Source organism: Benincasa hispida, unplaced genomic scaffold (assembly GCF_027475165.1).
Source record: "Benincasa hispida cultivar pf3 unplaced genomic scaffold, pf3_genome.v1.1 HicScf803, whole genome shotgun sequence".
NCBI lineage: Eukaryota > Viridiplantae > Streptophyta > Magnoliopsida > Cucurbitales > Cucurbitaceae > Benincasa > Benincasa hispida.
Window position 1 is genome coordinate 1 of NW_028326936.1, and position 17,251 is coordinate 17,251.

The 17,251-nt window shown below is 44.3% G+C and overlaps 2 non-coding genes across 2 annotated transcripts; one reads left to right on the forward strand and one right to left on the reverse strand.

Moving 5' to 3' along the window:
• Positions 1 to 4,225: 4,225 nt before the first annotated feature.
• TRNAS-UGA (transfer RNA serine (anticodon UGA)) lies at positions 4,226 to 4,312 on the reverse strand. The gene has a single exon. It is a non-coding gene; the product is annotated as a tRNA-Ser (tRNA).
• A 9,763-nt stretch (positions 4,313 to 14,075) lies between these two features.
• On the forward strand, positions 14,076 to 14,148 carry TRNAK-UUU (transfer RNA lysine (anticodon UUU)). The gene has a single exon. It is a non-coding gene; the product is annotated as a tRNA-Lys (tRNA).
• The last annotated feature ends 3,103 nt before the right edge of the window (positions 14,149 to 17,251 follow it).

A 17,251-nucleotide genomic window follows, 5' to 3' on the forward strand; every position in this document is an offset into this window, starting at 1 on the left:
TGTGATCTAGCCCGATCCCTAATGGCGAAATACCTCTTCTTACTGCCGTATTTATGTTAATGCACTTCCCAATGATACGTAAGCAAGGCATTTCTGGTCCTTTATAGAGAATAGAAATCATAGATTTGTAATTAGTTATTTATGATTACTCGGGGGAGGAAGAAGAGTATTTCATTGCTGCAAATATGGATTATTGAAAAATCAGACATGTATTTGGCTCCACGAAATTTGATTCGTGATTTTTCAGAAGGGAATTCTTCGAAGAGAAAATGGATTATGGGAGTGTGTGACTTGAACTATTGATTGGGCCGTGTAGATATATATATGTCTTTTTATCTGCCACATTGGGATTCACAACCAAATGTGTCTTTATTCCAACCACCGCGAAAGCTCCATACAGAGGGGTAGGCTGGTTCGCTTGAAGAGAATCTTTTCTATGATCAGACTTGACCATGTCGTGCATGACCAGGCTCCATAAGATCCAGTAGAATAGGTGATATATATGGCATAATACAGATTATGTTTTATCTATTTCACTTACTTAATAGTATGAAAATGCATTCATTTCCTCTGCATTGACTCGATTTATGATACTATCGGAGTGAAACAAGGGATCTAAAGAAGAACATAGGCGTTACTCTATTAGTAACAAGTAAATCCTTTGGATGTCAAAAGTATCAATAAACAACTTCCCTCAGATGGAGAAGATTGAGATTTCCGTATCGGAATCTTCTCCATCTGAACTACATACCTACAAAAGGGCCATACGTAGACAGAATGTCAATAAAGTAAGTACTGGCAGTGCCATGACTAATGAGATCTAAATAGATTTTGTTTAGTCCGAGAATTTGTTCTTGCAAAGACTCGTCTATAATAAAGACATTTTCTACTATGTGTTTGAAATCTAGTTCCTCAGGTAATTGTAGATTTCCATTTGTTTCACTATAATCTTTCCAAAGCACCTCACGTTTTGATTGGGTTTTTTGTTTGCATTTTGATAGCTCCAATTCGTGCATTTGAAAATAGTATTTCGTTCCATAACCTGCCCAGCTCTAACGGCACCAAAAATAGCTATCGAAAGAATGAGTACGATCCCAAGTGTAGTGATCTTATCCGAAACAAATAGATCCATCCGAGTTTTTTCTGTTTTTTTTGGAAGGTACAAGAAAGACATAAGTGGGGTCTCACCATTTCCGTGAGAGATCCGATCTCAGTTGTTTTAAACTTCATCTCCGGTAGGGCTCTTGGAGGAAATTGGATCCAGGTTGGTTTCCCAACCCAACGGATCGTAACCTTAGGGCGACTCTCAATTAAGTCACCCCCTCTCGATTCAAGTAGAAGGCAACTGCATTAACAACCTCGATTCCTGTGCCGCTTCTTCCCCGTTTCCTTCTCTTTCTCTTACTATTTTGATAGAGGAGACTGCCCACACTTCATTTGGACGAAGTTTGATAGAAATGAATTCCATGTTTGATAGAAATGAATCCCCTACAACATGGATGATAGAAATGCTAACTAAGTGACACCCTTATACACTAATAAAGGAGAAAGGCCATGGGTCATGAAAGAGGTTGACCCCCATCCCCCTTCACTATGTATGGCCAATGAACTCCTCGCTTTAGTCCGTTCTTTTTCTTCTTTGGGCTCGCGGGAAAGTCATAAAGGGACGTTAAACGTAATTCGTTAAGGGCGTTACTACAAAAAAGAAAATCTCAAGTGAAAGTTTATTATACTAGTCCCACTAAGATGGCGGGGAAACGGACTTCCGAGAGAGCAGCTTTCGCCTCGGTAATTACCTAACGAGAGAGAGCCGATGCCAAAGTCGCCCTTTACGCGAGGGAACGCCAGACAGACTGACCTCTGCTAACTACGTTTTATATATACTGGCAGCGTCAGAGATACTATACTGACGGTATAGTGCCGCCACCAGAGAAGGCTGCTTCATGCTAGGCGTCCGGACCTACTACGCCCGAGCCGCATTCCCGGCACAGACGCTATATCCACTAAGGCTTCATCCCACTTCATCCTACGAACTATACCTGATATAAAGGCATTCTATAACAATTCGACGACTTGAAGAAAGCAAGAAAACGATAGCGATCGGTTTGGGAGCGTCACGGGGGGAATGTTGAAAACAATCTTATTGGAAGCGGCTTGAGAGTGAGGGCAATCGTCATAGTCAGCCAGCGAGCAATCCCAAGAAAGCCAGCTACCTAGCCTTTCCCCATCGCTAGCTTAAACTGAGGAATAAGAATAAATTAGGAAAAACACCCCGTAAGCTATTTCAATGTTATTATTCTGTCTCTTTCTTCTGTCCGGTATCAAAGCCACTCGAAGTCGAATGCCTCACCCGCACCTACTTCGTCGCACCAACTCCCTCAAACACAAGGGAGCGGGCACTGCTCTCAGCCTGTCGTAACAACAAAACGAAACTCCATACCGGAGGATCATTACCTTATTCCTAGAACGGAATATAGACATTGGTACAACAGGGGGCTCGAGAGACCTCGAGCGACACATCGTAATTTACGCTAACCTCAGCGTACCATCGGAGAGACTTTAGCCACTAACCCCTGGATGGAAGGGAAGAATGAGGCGATCAAGAAAGTCCTCCCCCTAAACAGGATAAAATGTCCGAAGACCTTTTCATTACAAACAAAGCGAAGGCGCTACTTAGCCCTATAAAGAATTCAGGCCCGTACGACACCCGACGTTAACACTCCCAAATCTGGAAATGCTAACCACTGTTTCAATGGTAACGGGAATACGCCAGACGGCGAAAGCATACAAAGATAGTGGTGCTTCCATCGCTTAGATTTAGGGCGATAGGGCGCACCACAGATACGAAAAATGACTGCTCAATCGAGAGGTCAAAGACAGAGACATAGTACCAGTTCCATCTCTAATCTTTGAGAAAATCGGGGTTTTTTCCACATAATAGCGTCAACCAAAGACCGGAGCATCTTAGCAGACACTGGAGAGAAATCCCTGTCACTTCGTCGCTCCAAAATCTTTTGGCAAACTCCAATCAAGGAATTCCAATAATCAAAAAAGTTTGAAATGAGAGACTTTTCTTTAGATATAGTTATAGTACACTGAAACTATGTATTATGGTAAGCGGCCGCCACCTTCTCGTCGGCGATCACCGTCGCCAAGAATGGCATAGTCGCAAAGCTTCGTCGTGCCATACACCCTCTCAGCAGCTATCCACACAAGCATATGATGTGTAAGTGTGAATAGAGGCCAAGAAAGAACGACAAAATCCGAGGGGTTGACCCGACCTATAGCCTTTATTTATTATTAGAAACTATATTGTAATTGAAAGACTAAAGAAAAAGTATGTATGAACGTCCAGGAAGTTGCAAAGGGATTCCCGAACAACCCTGCAATCATACAGGACGTCAGAATAACTGGTAAGGAATCGTGCCTTGAAAGAAAAAGAAAATCATTTGATCTTGATTCGAAAGTACTGCAACGATTGAGTCTGGTTATAGGTCAAAATCAAACTATACCTTGCCAAAACCGTCATGGCCCAATCATGTATAGGCCGTACCAAGGCCTGATACAAGGGTGAGCCAATAGGGAATAACCTTTTCTTCCCTGCTTCCTCTCCCTTCATTCCCCTCCTGCAGCCAAAGTGATAGCGGCTGTAGCATCCACCGGTAATGTGTGGAAGAGGGTAAGCTTTCTATGTGGATGGGACGTATCAACACCTTTTGCATCTTTTAAAGAAAATATCGAGGAATAATATTGATTGTGTTGGGTCCTGAGGACCAGGATGGCCGAAGATCAAAACCTAAATGTGCCAGGGGTTGATCATCGAAGCCAGGGCAATAACTCAGAAGGAATTTGAGCGCTGATGTAGCTAACAGCCACCTTCATAGTCGATTCATTAGGGTCGTCACCTTCTACCCTCTCACTTGTTCTACCTCTTTAGGGGGAAGTATCAACCGTTTTCTTTGTCTCTTAAGCCGGGACTTCCTAAAGAAAACTGCAATCGTAGTTTATCAACCACTCACAAGACCACCGAGATCTTCGACTTAGCTCCCAAAGGTAATCCACCCGGCCCTTCCCCAACCTATACAAGGGGAGCGAAAGATAACGAAAGGGAGACAAAGTCCTAACTAAATCATAACACAAGCTAACCATTCCATCTATCATATCAGTCGAGTCGATCCGATTCGTTCTTATCTCTCGATAACGCAAGAGAGAACTTATGACTTCGCGGATGGAGAGGGATTCGAACCCCCGGTATTCCTATCAATACTTCGGTTTTCAAGACCGACTCTTTCAACCGCTCAGACATCCATCCCCTTCGCGCTTCGCCCGCCCTATCTATCCGCGCGCTGGCAGGTAGGGGCTTATCTATGTGATTCGCTACGCTTGCTTGCGCCTATCGGCGGACTGACTCTATTGCCTGCCGGTTACCGAAACTTTTCCGGTAGTACGAATCGCTACGCTTCGCTTGTTTCTATATGATAATATGCACCTTGGTTGCTGCGCTCCTTGCGGGTAATAGCAACAAGAGAGTGAAGAACGAATGATCCTCCAAACAAAAAGAGTGATTGAGTCCGACTCAAGCGAGTGAGTGAAAAGCGTGGCAAGAGAGCGAGTTCGACTCGCGAACGATCAGCAAGTGAAGGACCGATCCTTTTGCGCCAGTACTGTTGCGAGACTGGTACTTGGCGGCTCACGAGCAACATATAGACTGACGGTTGCCCATCACTCACTCGCTCTCTTTTGAAGGCCCTTTCTATTCTCTTTCTAGTATGGTTCCCCTATAAGAACACTGAACGCCCAGCTTCGCAGAGCTGCTCTCTCCCCAGCCCACAGCATAGTGTGAAATCAGGATCGTTTCATCGAGCACCATTTTCTTTTATCTCGAAAGGTGTTCTGACTCTATTGGATCAAGTCATAACCTACGCCTTCTACTAGTATACTACTTTGGAGAGACTAAGCTCTATTTCAGAGATTGGACTCTCTTCCCCTACTATTAAGTAAGGATTAGCCCCTACTATTAAGAAACTGTTCCCGAGCCAGGTTCCCTGGATCCACGTGTTCCTAGTCGGGCCTAAATGGATGAATGAAGAAGGGGGCGGGCAGCACTATAAAGAAAGAAGCCCGGCCACACACACCTCTTTTTAACCGACTAAAGCCGGATCCACTACACGGCTAGAATCAGAGAAAGATTGAGAAAGAAACCCCAACCCACCTTGTTTGTGTACTGGAACCCTATCTTACTAATAATAAGAAAGAGGGGCGGGCAAGGGAAGGGATATAACTCAGCGGTAGAGTGTCGCCTTGACGTGGTGGTTCCCAATACGAACGAGTCGCTTCTAGCCCTCTCCTGTTCCTTCCCAATATGCCTATTTTTTTGAATGCCGATTTCCGTAATATTGACTTTGCTTCTTATTCATACTATGAAAGGAGACGAGCTACTCCATTGGCTTATCTAAAGTCTTAACTGTGAACTAATAAACTTATGTACCGGAAAGGATGTTGGTCCTAACAATCAAAACCAGTACAACCAACAATTAACAATCGATCGTCCGTGCGGGAAGAAAGACTATATGGATGGAGGCTTTGAAAAAGGGTGGTAAACCTCTTTTGAATAGTTTCTTGTAGTATAAAAGCTTTCCGTTGCAGCGCCAGTTAAGGTGAAGGTTGTGCCTATCATGACGATTCCAATGACTAGCTCGAGTGAAGTTCAAGCTTTGATTCGTGTTTGCCTAGTTCTTGGGCTAACAAGGCAATGTCCATTGTTGCCAGCGATTATGATTTCGGTTACGACGACAAGGCTCTCTTTGAGAAGACCTACTGCTACTCCGCATACGAGGCTTTTGGTGTGCCTTCTCCTCTTAGGGGTGGTTTCAACCACTGAAGACTGTTAAACTCGTTCTTATGTTGGCTTTTCTGTCTATTGCCTTCAATGGCTTAGTAAGTCCGTGTGCTTTCTACCTATTTCTTCTCCATAAACAATGTTCATTGCCTTTTGATGTCCATTGCCACTACTATACCCACCAGGCTCATTGGTCCAGTGATGAACAACTTCTCTTTAAATAATGGATTTCTCCGTGAAACTCGTTTAGGCGCAATAAGGGAATTCATTCTTCCAGACGTAAGCCCATTCCTTGTGAGAAAGTCACCAATATATTAGGATTTCCAAGATCTTCAAAGACGGATCTGAAAGAGGTTCCAGTAAAGGGAATTGATTATTGACCAACCTTTAAGAGATAGGGGGATTAGCCCCAATTCGACGATGAAGGATAATGTGACTGAGGAAACCACTATTGCAGCTTTCAATGAGGCCATTCGGGATGACCGTCGAAATAGAAGTACTTAGAGCTGAGCCGCACACTTTGGATCAAGCCATTGCTACTGCCCATAAACAGGAAAATCTTAATGTCAAGCTTGGACTGAAGACTTTTAAGGGTTGCAAACTCCCAAACCCTAGCCAGAACACTACTTCCAAAAACCTTGTGAATCTTGTCAACCTAAACATTGCTACTGTTAACACCCAAAGAGAACCTAAGAGACCTAATCCTCAGAATGTGCAAAACCCACCTCATAATGACAAAGGTAACTAAGGGGGTAGAGGCCATTGTGAATACTGTACACCTGCCACCTTTGCAGCCTTAGTCGTAGATTAAGGATCATGCAGAGACCCCCAACTCAGCCTATAGTTAGACCTCCACTTTATAGGTTCCGTCAGCAGCCAAACCTAGCCCAACCTACTTAAACACGACTTGATGATTTGCAAAGTACGAAGGACTTATACATAAATTATAGGGAACCTTATGTAAATGGTGAGATGTACCAACCACACAATCCTCCAACATTGTTTGGGTTGATTATCCTAGATATAACCAAAACCATACGAGACCTAGACACAACCAAAAATCTTTGGTGCCCCATCCGACTTGGACTCTTGCAAAATATGAAAAGAAAAATAGTTGGCTGAAGATGACACCTCTCCCTAGTTGCCTATTCACCCAGACAACCAACACTTAGGCATTTACAGGGAACCTTTCCCTAACCATAGCCGTGACAACCCACGAATAAACTCAAACCTTTCGACCAACTATGCCCAAGCTAAGTCAGTTGAGAGATCAAGATCCAATAGCCTCAACTCAGGCCCAAACCCCTTAGAGAATGCCACGTAGAGAACCATCGGCCACATAAACTTCTATATTCCACCCGATTCGCCCCATGCTGTCACTCGAAACCAAGCTGCTCAAACTAATGCTAGCTAGGCTGTGAACTTTTAAGGGGTAGATAGCAATCCAAGCCAACTACCCTCACCTCAACCAATAGAAATGCTGCAAATAACTTGAGAAGTGCCTAGAACACTTTTCTTTAGTTAACTCTTCGAGATATTGATACTTGACTCTATACCGCCTACGTACTTTAAACTTTAGGCGAAATACTCTACTTTACTATACGATCACTGAAAAAGAAGCGTTTTATATAGCTGTGAAATCTTGCAAGTCACTTTCTGCCCCGCCCAATTCCACTTTTTGCATCTCATATAGCTGTCAAATCTGACTTTTCTGTTTTCCTTCCGAATTGAATGAGATTTTTTCATACTTCTATAGACGCAAAAGCTTACTTTGCTCCACTGGCACCGAAGCAAGAGAATGGACCTGAATTGTCCCTCATTGAACGCTCATTGAACTAATAAAAGGAATGAATAAAACAACCATAGAGAGTTTGCTTAGCTTGTAATAAAGCAAACCTAGTTCCGCTGATGAAAACAAGAGGAAAAGTTCTGGGTAATTTGTCTAAGCCAGGCTACAATCCATATTCCATTATTTAATTAGCGAGTTCTTTTTGTAGGAAAATCCTTCTATCCGCCTATCTGCCATACTCGATAGGAGCTCCTGTAGTTCACTCTGCTTCCCTAGACAAAGGGAGTAGGTCGAGGTCGAGCAAGCACTAAGTTTAAGTAAGTTCTTTGACTGCGAGTGCGGGTGTGGACCAGGAAATAAGGATGATTTTTCAATCCAGCGGAAGGAAAAGCTTTCGCATGTAGTCAGGCAAATTCTTTATTCTAGGGCTCGCGTATGGTTTAAACCAAGGTGCTCCCAAGCAAAGATTCTCGGGCAAGGCTTTCAATCAAATTCCGTTCAAACGCAGGGACGAAGTGGCTTAGTGAGAAGAAGGGACGGTACGCTGAAATGGTGAGTTGCGCCTACGCCTTCATTACCTACTTTTTCCAATCCTAGCTTACCATACGAGGTGCTTGGGAGACTTTACCCTACAATGGCCAAGAACGCCAGTTCCCGAGGCAGCATGAACCCTCTTTATGAGGGGGACAAGGAGGAGTCCACTGTATTTAACCTTAACCATCAGCGAATGGTACCATTTAGAGCAAATTGGCAACGTTCTAACAGTTATCCGTCAACTAGCTGAGATTTCCGAGATGCTAGCACAATTGACCTTGAGGGCAGACATCGAAAAGCCCTGGCTTTTAAGTACTCATCTTACCGAACCCATAAAGACCCCAAGTGCTTGGGTAAGCAAGTAGTACGTCTTTCCACCAAGAAGATAGGGAGAAAAGGAAAAGCGCGCAGTCCCCTCTTTCCGCCTTCCTCGTTCCCCTGGACCTTCCCCGCAGAGTGCTTCCTCAGGGCTCGAACCTGCTGCAATGCACCAACTCCTCATTGTTGGACCGAATGAGACCTCTATAGAAGAAATTTTGTGGACTAATATGAACTACTCCTCACTTCGCAGACTTTCACGCTCACAAGGATTGGAACCGTAGACATTGGGTAGACCGACGTTCTAGCTAACAACTGAACTAAGAGCCCTTATTACTATTATATTACACACGACTGTAAAGACGCGATAAAGTAAGCCACCCTGGATGGGAGGAAGGATAAGATAGCCAGCACGTCAGATAAGATGATGAGGAATCCTTAGACTTACGGGCTGGAATGTGCCGCTTCGCTTAGTCGACTGAAAGGAGAGGGTCGATGTAATTGAGTAGAGGTCGACCGATAGGGAGAGGGTAAGGTACTTTATTTATATAGGCGAACGGGACAACAAGGAAATGGAGTGACTACCTAAATTGGGGTTTTATGCAAAGTGAACAACTGAGCAGGAGATATCTAACTCAAAATCTCATTTATTAGGTGGATGTGATCTACTCTTTCGAGAGCTAATATTTATTAACCGATCGAAACGAAGATACAATAAATGGAACGTCTGCCTACGATTATCCGAATTGCAAGAATAGTGCTACTAAGCTTTGAAAGGTACCTCCGCATTGATTGACTAAAGCTGATCTAACGACCCTCTCCCTAGTGAATGCAATCTATACTTGATTCTACTCTTCTATATGAGTAGAATTCACTTGAGTGATTCTTCCTTTCAGTTGATGGACCGAGAAGCTTCTCCCCTATCAGTGATAATAAGGTATCATAGAACAGCTTTTAAGTACTAAAGATAGAAAGAAGTGATGCTGTGCTAACAAAGCTAGGTGTTCGAGGATTGAATGAACACCAGGATTGAACTACCTCTTATGGGTGTATATACTCCTGTGTAGCTACAACTTACCATTAGCTGTGGGAATAGGGTAACCGTACTTAACGCGGGAATAAAGCTCATCTCTTTCAGACTCTTCGACTTACGGCTCTTCATCGGAACTCACTGCCCAAAATCTTAGGGCTGACAATGTGCCTTGAAGTGCCTCGGCTCGGACATAGGGATTCATCGTGGGACCCCCCAAACGCTCGTTTAAGCGCACTACAATGGCCTTATCGAACGATCCACCATCAGACACTTGCCTCAAGCTGAAGCAATATTGGACAATGGTCCGAGTGAATACTCGGTAAGTGCTTCACCCTCTGGAAATAACATGCGCCACTGTGAGTTTGCTAGAACTCTATCTAGTCGTTCTTGGACTTTAGCAAGACCCTTTCTCTTGTTGCTCCAAGTGAATAAAGGACCTTGGAATCCCAGGTCCATGAGGCCACAAGCATTCATCATATTGTTGAACATGCTACATCTGTTTAGTGAAGGAGCCGAACCACCAAACTTCTCAGCAGCTGAAGGTATATCATTGAAAACCCCAACCATGACCCTGCAAAGAAAGGAACGGGATGGTTTAGCATAATTTGTGGGATCAGCTCTACCCTTACGGTCCAGCCTTCCAGTTCGGCAAGTCTGCCCGGCTCGCAACCTCTGTACAGCTCGATGTGCGCCTGCCCCGTTCGCCTAGTTAGATGAGAGGAAGTGTAGTAGCGTAGCGGCGAAGGAGAACATAGTTTGATCCCGCAGGGCCTTTTCTCATCTCACTTTACATGAAGCACCTTTCTTTCATTTCTCGTACTTCTCCTTGTGTGCCCCTTTGAGCGATAGCCCTTGACTTGGAAGTTGAATGAGAGGATCAGGTTTTTACAAAGTCCATGGAGATGGAGAAAATGCTCAATCCTTCTATTCACATGAACCGATAGGGTCTTTAGTTACTTACATTACTGGGGATTATCCCGTGCCTTTCTCCTTTCTTTTCGTTTTTGGGTAAGTCATATATGATCTTCTTTTCTTCATCTGTATGTCTGGTTCACGCACTTTGTACCATAACTTTCTACCCGCCCTGTTACATGAAATGCGCCAAAGCAAGCCACTCCTGAGAGAAAGACTTATTATCAGCGCTCCGCCTCTTCGCTTAACTCCCGGACTATTCGCCCTATTTCCCTAAAAGCCCAGTGAAGTACCCCTGCTCCTTACGGACCTTAAAGCTATTTCCGACTGTTCGCCTATCCTACTACTAATACACCTGCTTCGCTGCGTATCGGCCACGCTAGTTCGCCTGCTATACCTATACTGAGTATACCCAGAAAAGATACAAAGTCACCCTGATAGCTCTTCTTCCCAGCTCTTGACTGAACCCTGAGGTCCCCGAGAGCGAGATGGAAATTCTTTTTCTTCTATTTATATAGAGTACTGAAAAGAAGGACTCCCTCTGCCTGACAACCCCAAGTATGGAAATGTGCTAAACTTGCTTTCCTTTCTCATTACCTTGGACTATCGGTTGAGACTCTCCGACATCCGTCAAACTCTTGGTCTATTCCTTAGTTCCATTTCCTTCTAACCCTGTCCCTTTGAGTAGTGCTTGACGATAGAAGCAAACGAGTTGGCTATGATAGATTGGGCATGTTCTCGCTTACGACTTGGGAGAGTCTGGGACATTCCCTCATGATGGAACGGCTACCTTCTTTGTGTTGTCTACTCAAGGAAAGAGCGGGATACTTAGCTGAAAGGGTGAACAAGGTCGAGCGCGTTCAAACGTTGCTCCAGAGTACCCTCTTGGGCAGCAGTCGAAGAATAGCTAGTGCGCCCTTGGCAATTTCGCTTTCAATCTGCTAGCTCGACTTCCTGTCCAGTCTGCCTTTGAAGCCTAGTTCCCATTTCCTTCGTGTAAGTTCAATTCCTTTTGAATCACTTTTCTAGTAATCGGTAATGTAATAAAGGCAATCGACGAGGGATATTCAAAGCATCTAGGAAGAAAGGACGAGCGGTTACTCTAGCAGCGGATACGTTCTAAACCGATTCTTTCACTATTCTATCACCCCCGGTTCACTTCACTCCCTAAAGGCGGATTAAGACTAAGGCTACTCTCGGGAGGCAAGGAAAGAGATATTCAATCAACCAAGCAAAGAACCACTACCACAGTCTTCACCAAGACAACAGGAAGGAAGAGAGTCAAGGGCAGGGTAAGAGCTGCCCTTGACTCTCTCAGTTAGGAGAATGTCATTTTGCTAGGAAGACGATCTGACGCAGAGGCTTTTCGACCAGTTACTGTCCGAGCAGGGAGAATAGTCTAAGAAGACTCAACTGCCAGAAGAGGTTTCAAAGTTAAGAAAGGTAAAGATTCATCCCCGGTTCTTGTTCGAGAATCCGCAGCAATAGATGAGACTGTTGGGATTGAGCTTTCCTTTTTGGAAGCTCGCTCTGGTCTGGTAGTAGTGAGTGTAGCTTACTTTCCGTAGTGTGCTATTGATCTCAAGCTCTGGTAAGCCTTAGGGAAGCTAGAACTTCTCCAACTAGAAAAAGCTGTGTAGGCTTAGTTTGATTCTACAACTTAAAGGGTTTATCCTTATTTCGTATTTTGACAAAGCAGCCTCTTAACACCGACGCTCGTTATGGCCCCAACTGGAAGAATGTTGTAAGAGAAGTGAGCTCGTCTGTATCCACAACAAAAGGCACTCGAAGGAATTTCTCTTTGCTCTCATATTCCTGAACCGACATCTGACCCATTTTAGGACCAGCTCTTTGTCTTCTCTGCCTCTTCTTATACTAATGATGTTCCCAGGGTTCGTCGATTAGCGTATTTTCACACTTTCGAGTGAGATATAATAGTTTATCCTTAGCAGGGAATACCTTTCTATACAAATAGAAGAATCCACCAGGAAGAAAAAGACTGGAAAAAAAGTGCTTTCTGCTATTCCACTGGTGTGACTTAGATACCCTTTCTTTGTGGTATCAGTCATGCTATTTGAATAGCCTTCAATCATCATAGCCTCTCCACCGGTTCCGAAGACTCCTTCGGCATCAATGTGCTCCAATGAAAGAGATAAGACCCTTTCCTGAACCAGAACCGGGCACAAAACGCCGAGGTAGAAAGTCGAAAGCGAGCTCTTTTCGCGTATACGCAATCTCGAAGCCCAATTAGCTCACGGACAGCCTCCTCAACCCTGGCGAGTACGAGAGCTTGGTAAGAGAGAATGTAGAATGAGAAATACATTCGATTACGGCAACATTCGCAACTACCAAAGTGCACTAAACCTAGTAGAGATCTTCGACCTAACGATAATGGAACTTCAAGCCCATTTAAGAAATCCGCTTTGTACCTTATTGTTGACCGAACCGGATGCACGCCAGGCCCAAATTCTCTCTCAGTCACCCTTTGACGAAAGGAACATAAGATCCGAAGTTTACGACTTTATCGAAGTTCTACACGCTTTCATTTTCAAAAGCTTCTGTTAGATTCTTTCCTACGGTACTTTATTCAGGATGTGCAACAATACGGTCATCTCTCAGCCGTGTATAGAGAATTCCTTGATCATTTCCTTGGCGGATAACACAAATGAAATCGCTTCCCTGACCGCCCATCTTATGAGTCCATTCTTGTCGCAGTTGTTGGTTTGTTGTACTATTCTGTACCTCTCTCGATTGATAGAAAGACGTTCGGGAGCTGGGAGGGCCTATCGTGAGGGAACTTTCCTTTTCACGGTAGGCGAAGGTAAAGGGGGAGCAGCGTATGTCCACGGTGATCAAGGCAGAGCGACTCCTTCTTTAAAAGAGGTTGGTTTTCCCGTTTTCGTTAAAGAAAAAATAGGAGCTCTTGGTTTGGCCGATGTCGATTCGTATGGCAATGCGGACTCGACTCAGGATGAGGATTCCGCTTTTCATAATGCTGCTATGAGCCGAAAGAGCTGGTAAGCTATCTCGCTAAACGAAAGGAAAAAGCACGTACGGGTTGCCCTCGTTGCAAGGGGCGGGGGCCAGCCAAAGAAGGTCAGTCGGACTCGGTTAGGACCCTTGATCCGGTTCAGCTAGGTTCTTCCATGCGATAATGTATGCGTATCGGTATCCTCTTCAGGACCGGTTGCTTCTGATTTTGGTTTATACGTTTGGAGAAACCTGCTAAGCCCGCCTTTCTTACCCGGTGTGATTCAATCTTTCAGCTCAAACTTTCCTATCGTCCGACGGAAAAGGTAAGAGTACGACTACCTTTTCCTTTTCTTGCCCGAGCCAAGGGATCATTCTGTTTCTACCAAACGCGCACTATTAGTTTAGTTGCCGTAATCGAATGTATTTCTCATTTCGTGTTAGCTCCTCCAAGAGCTTCCTGGTCCGTAGTAGACGAAACCTTGGACTTCTATCGGACTTATAGCATTGCCTGGTGAGCTCGCCGTTGAGGGTTGGCCTTACAGGAGATCGAGAGCCTTTCTTTCCCTGCCTGGTATGCTTTCCCGCTTATCGCGCAACTAGCCAAAGAGAGAGGGAGAGGGGCCGCCCTCTTTTCTTTTCTGCATCAATCCTCATCCACCACCTATTTTACTTTTTTTGGGTGTATAGCTCAGTTGGTAGAGCATTGGGCTTTTAACCTAATGGTCGCAGGTTCAAGTCCTGCTATACCCAAACCTACCTTACACGAGACTCTTTTTAAAGGATGCGTAGTAGCGTTCAAAGATCACTCTTTGGCCTTTAGATTCACTTCTCTATTTGGGCGAGATCTTTGCAGATGAATAGTTGTTAGAGAGGCATCCTTCTGGATGGATAGAAAAAAGAAAATGTTCATCCTCTTCGTCCTCAAGCTCGAACTCATAATAGTTTACGGGAAACACGGTCGATCATGTAGTTAACCAGTATTTACAGCAATTTCACCTTTCGGATGTAAATAACCCTAATCCTCAATGGTATACTCCTCCTCCCTATCCTGTTAGAGTTTTGCAGGCTTTTGGCTTCTATATCGGTTTTTCACTCTTATTTATTTTATGCAATTTTTGATTGGATTAGTCAAAATGGAACCCGAATTCAGTTAATATTCTTCCCCCAAATCCTCATCCTCAACTGCGGAACCCCAACCATACTTTGGTCGAAACCTAACCAGATGGATAGACAGATTACTTAACCGAAACCAGATCGGGAGAGAAAAAAATGAACGACTATCTTGTTCCATCGGTTTCTCCTTAAGAGCAATCGGCTCCTGGTGAGAACAGAAATCCTGGTTGGTGCAAACTGAGATCTTGAAGCTAAGGCTAAGGCCCTTCCTAAAGCCGATGGGGACGTAGTTTCTTGTTCAAATCCAAAGTCTTAAGTCTCCTCCCGGGCTAAGGCTGTAGTTCCAAATCCGGAATCTTAAACAATTCCGCTTAATATAGCATAGCTTCTCATCTTATTCCGCTTAAAAGAAGAAAGGGGCATCTTTCGCTTGACTTTTGTGTTGCGAGTGCATGCGTCCACCACGGTCAGGGCTTTCACAGGTACCTTGTACGTAGTTAAGGTGAAGCTTTGTTTGGTGTTGATTCTAGACTAGACTGGAAATAACCCTATGACTGACCTAGCTAAAATTTGATGTTGATTCGGGAAAAGCGGAATCCGCGGGATAAAAGGTTTGGTTCAGGAGAAAAATGATATGTTAGTTCGGAATAAACTGGATATGCAGCTGAGGGAAATACTGCTTCGAGAGAGGGCGGTACGGAAAGAATTTAGTGATTCACCTAACACTTCAAAGCGTTACGGTTGTGCTTCTTTAGAGGGAAGCAAGCGCGCCAAGCTAAGAACAAAACAATACCCGTCCTCATCGACTTTTGGAAAAAAGGCAGATTTCAGCTACCTTCGGAAAACAAGGTCTCTTTTAACCCTCGAAAGAGCGATTGCCGGGAATAGCAGGACAAAGACTCTCTTTTTCATATGTTGTGAAAACCGGACTCTGGTCTTCGGCCTCCAACTATCTTTCTTTCTTTAGCTAAGGACAAGCCAAGCTAGAAGTTAGAATAGAATTTCATAAAGTAATGGTCGAGATCGATATCGCCGGGCTAGTGCGGCTCGAGGAGAAGATAGGCAGCTCGACTCCTCGAGGAAAGGGCTAAAAAGGCTTGACTGAAAGGGAAAGGGTAGGGGTTGGAAAATGGGATTCTGGTGAAAGCGCTAGAAAGAGGAAATCAAGGATTGTCCACCATCAAGTATCTAGTTGCAGGGGGGACTGATTTCTGTAAGATCCGGGTAGATAAGTAGCTCGACTCGAAGAGGAGAGGGAGGGTGAACATACTTTTTTTTGAGCCGCATTCATTGCTTTGAGGGATTGGTTGTGAGCAAGGAAGCGTTGAGTTGGGCGCGTAAGGTGTTGGGTGGTGGGTTTTCGATGGATACAGCTTTGATTGCTTTTCACCAGTTTATATAATGAATATTTGTTTATACCATTGACATTGATAATTGTAGACAGATGGATAGCAATGGTAGTGAAGAGCTTTCCTTTCCTAGGGCCAACCTAGAAAGAAAGAAAGAGGGTCTCTTTCTTCCTTCTCCTATTCCTGTCCTTCCTGCTGCTGTTGATGGAGAAGCATTGAGCAAGGCAAGGAGTCAAGACATTGTTAGCTAAAATCTCTGCCCTTAGTATCTTCCTCCGCTCTGCTCCTCTCCCTATGGTCGAGCGTATTAGTTAACCTCGATCTATAGCGACTACTAACCTCTTCTTTCAGTCGAGAATCTTCTCTTTCCTTTCATAAAGCAGAGTGAACGTTTTTTTCCATCACTTCCGAACTTGTAGGAGAGGTCAGAAAGAGTGATTTTCCCTTAAGAAGAACTCTTTGGGCTTGGCCCAGTTCAGTTGTAGCAGTGTAAGGAAAGTCTATAGGTATTAGGTAGGCTTCTCTAGTAGTTCAATTGCCCGCTTATCTATAACTGAAAGGAGAGGAAAAGCGAACCCTTCAAGAAGTTAGAGCCAATGGGCCAAATAGCATAGCACCACTTGCTTAGCGCCCTAATTCTATAACCATCCGTTGAGTTGAAGAGTATTTGCCTTTCCTACGGCCGGCGTATGCCGCTGGGTCCATCAAGTATGCCACTGGAGGGTCTGCTTCCCTAGTCTTAGCGGAAAGCTAGCGATCGCCAATTTTGTCATTCCTTCAATCCAATCTCACGGACTTGTTACATTTCGGGTCCTTTTTGAGTCCTCGTAGAGCTAAAGATTTGCATTTCCGACCATATTGGACTTTTTCTTTTATGGCGAAAGGGTGCCAACAAGGTGTAGTAAATCAAGGTCAGAAAAGAGATTTCACTCAGCACAAGAGCTCATGACCGTGGAAACGATGCATAGTCTACCTTACTCCTTGACTTAGATGCTTGGGATACCCCTCAGTATGACTCAGAGAGATGGGCTCCTTTATCCTACACAAATGAAAGAAGCCGGTCTTTTATTCTGTTTTGGGATCCCTTGTTTATTCCCCACTGGGACTAGGAGGCTCGCTGTCTCAGGTTTTGTTCGTTAGTGAAAAGCGGGATGAAATGGAAATATTTCTGACCCGAGATCGGCCTCTCTTTTCCCGGTGGTAGGAAAAAATTCCAGCATAGAGTACAGTAAGAAGAAAGCTTGTTGAGATTCATATCCCTATACGGTTAGCAAAGCAAGGACGACTCTAAAATAGGCATACCATGCTTCGGTTAAAGACACTGGTCTTATCTTATATATATAAGATATATGATTATATGATACCACCCCTACCTCCCTAAAAGTCAAATC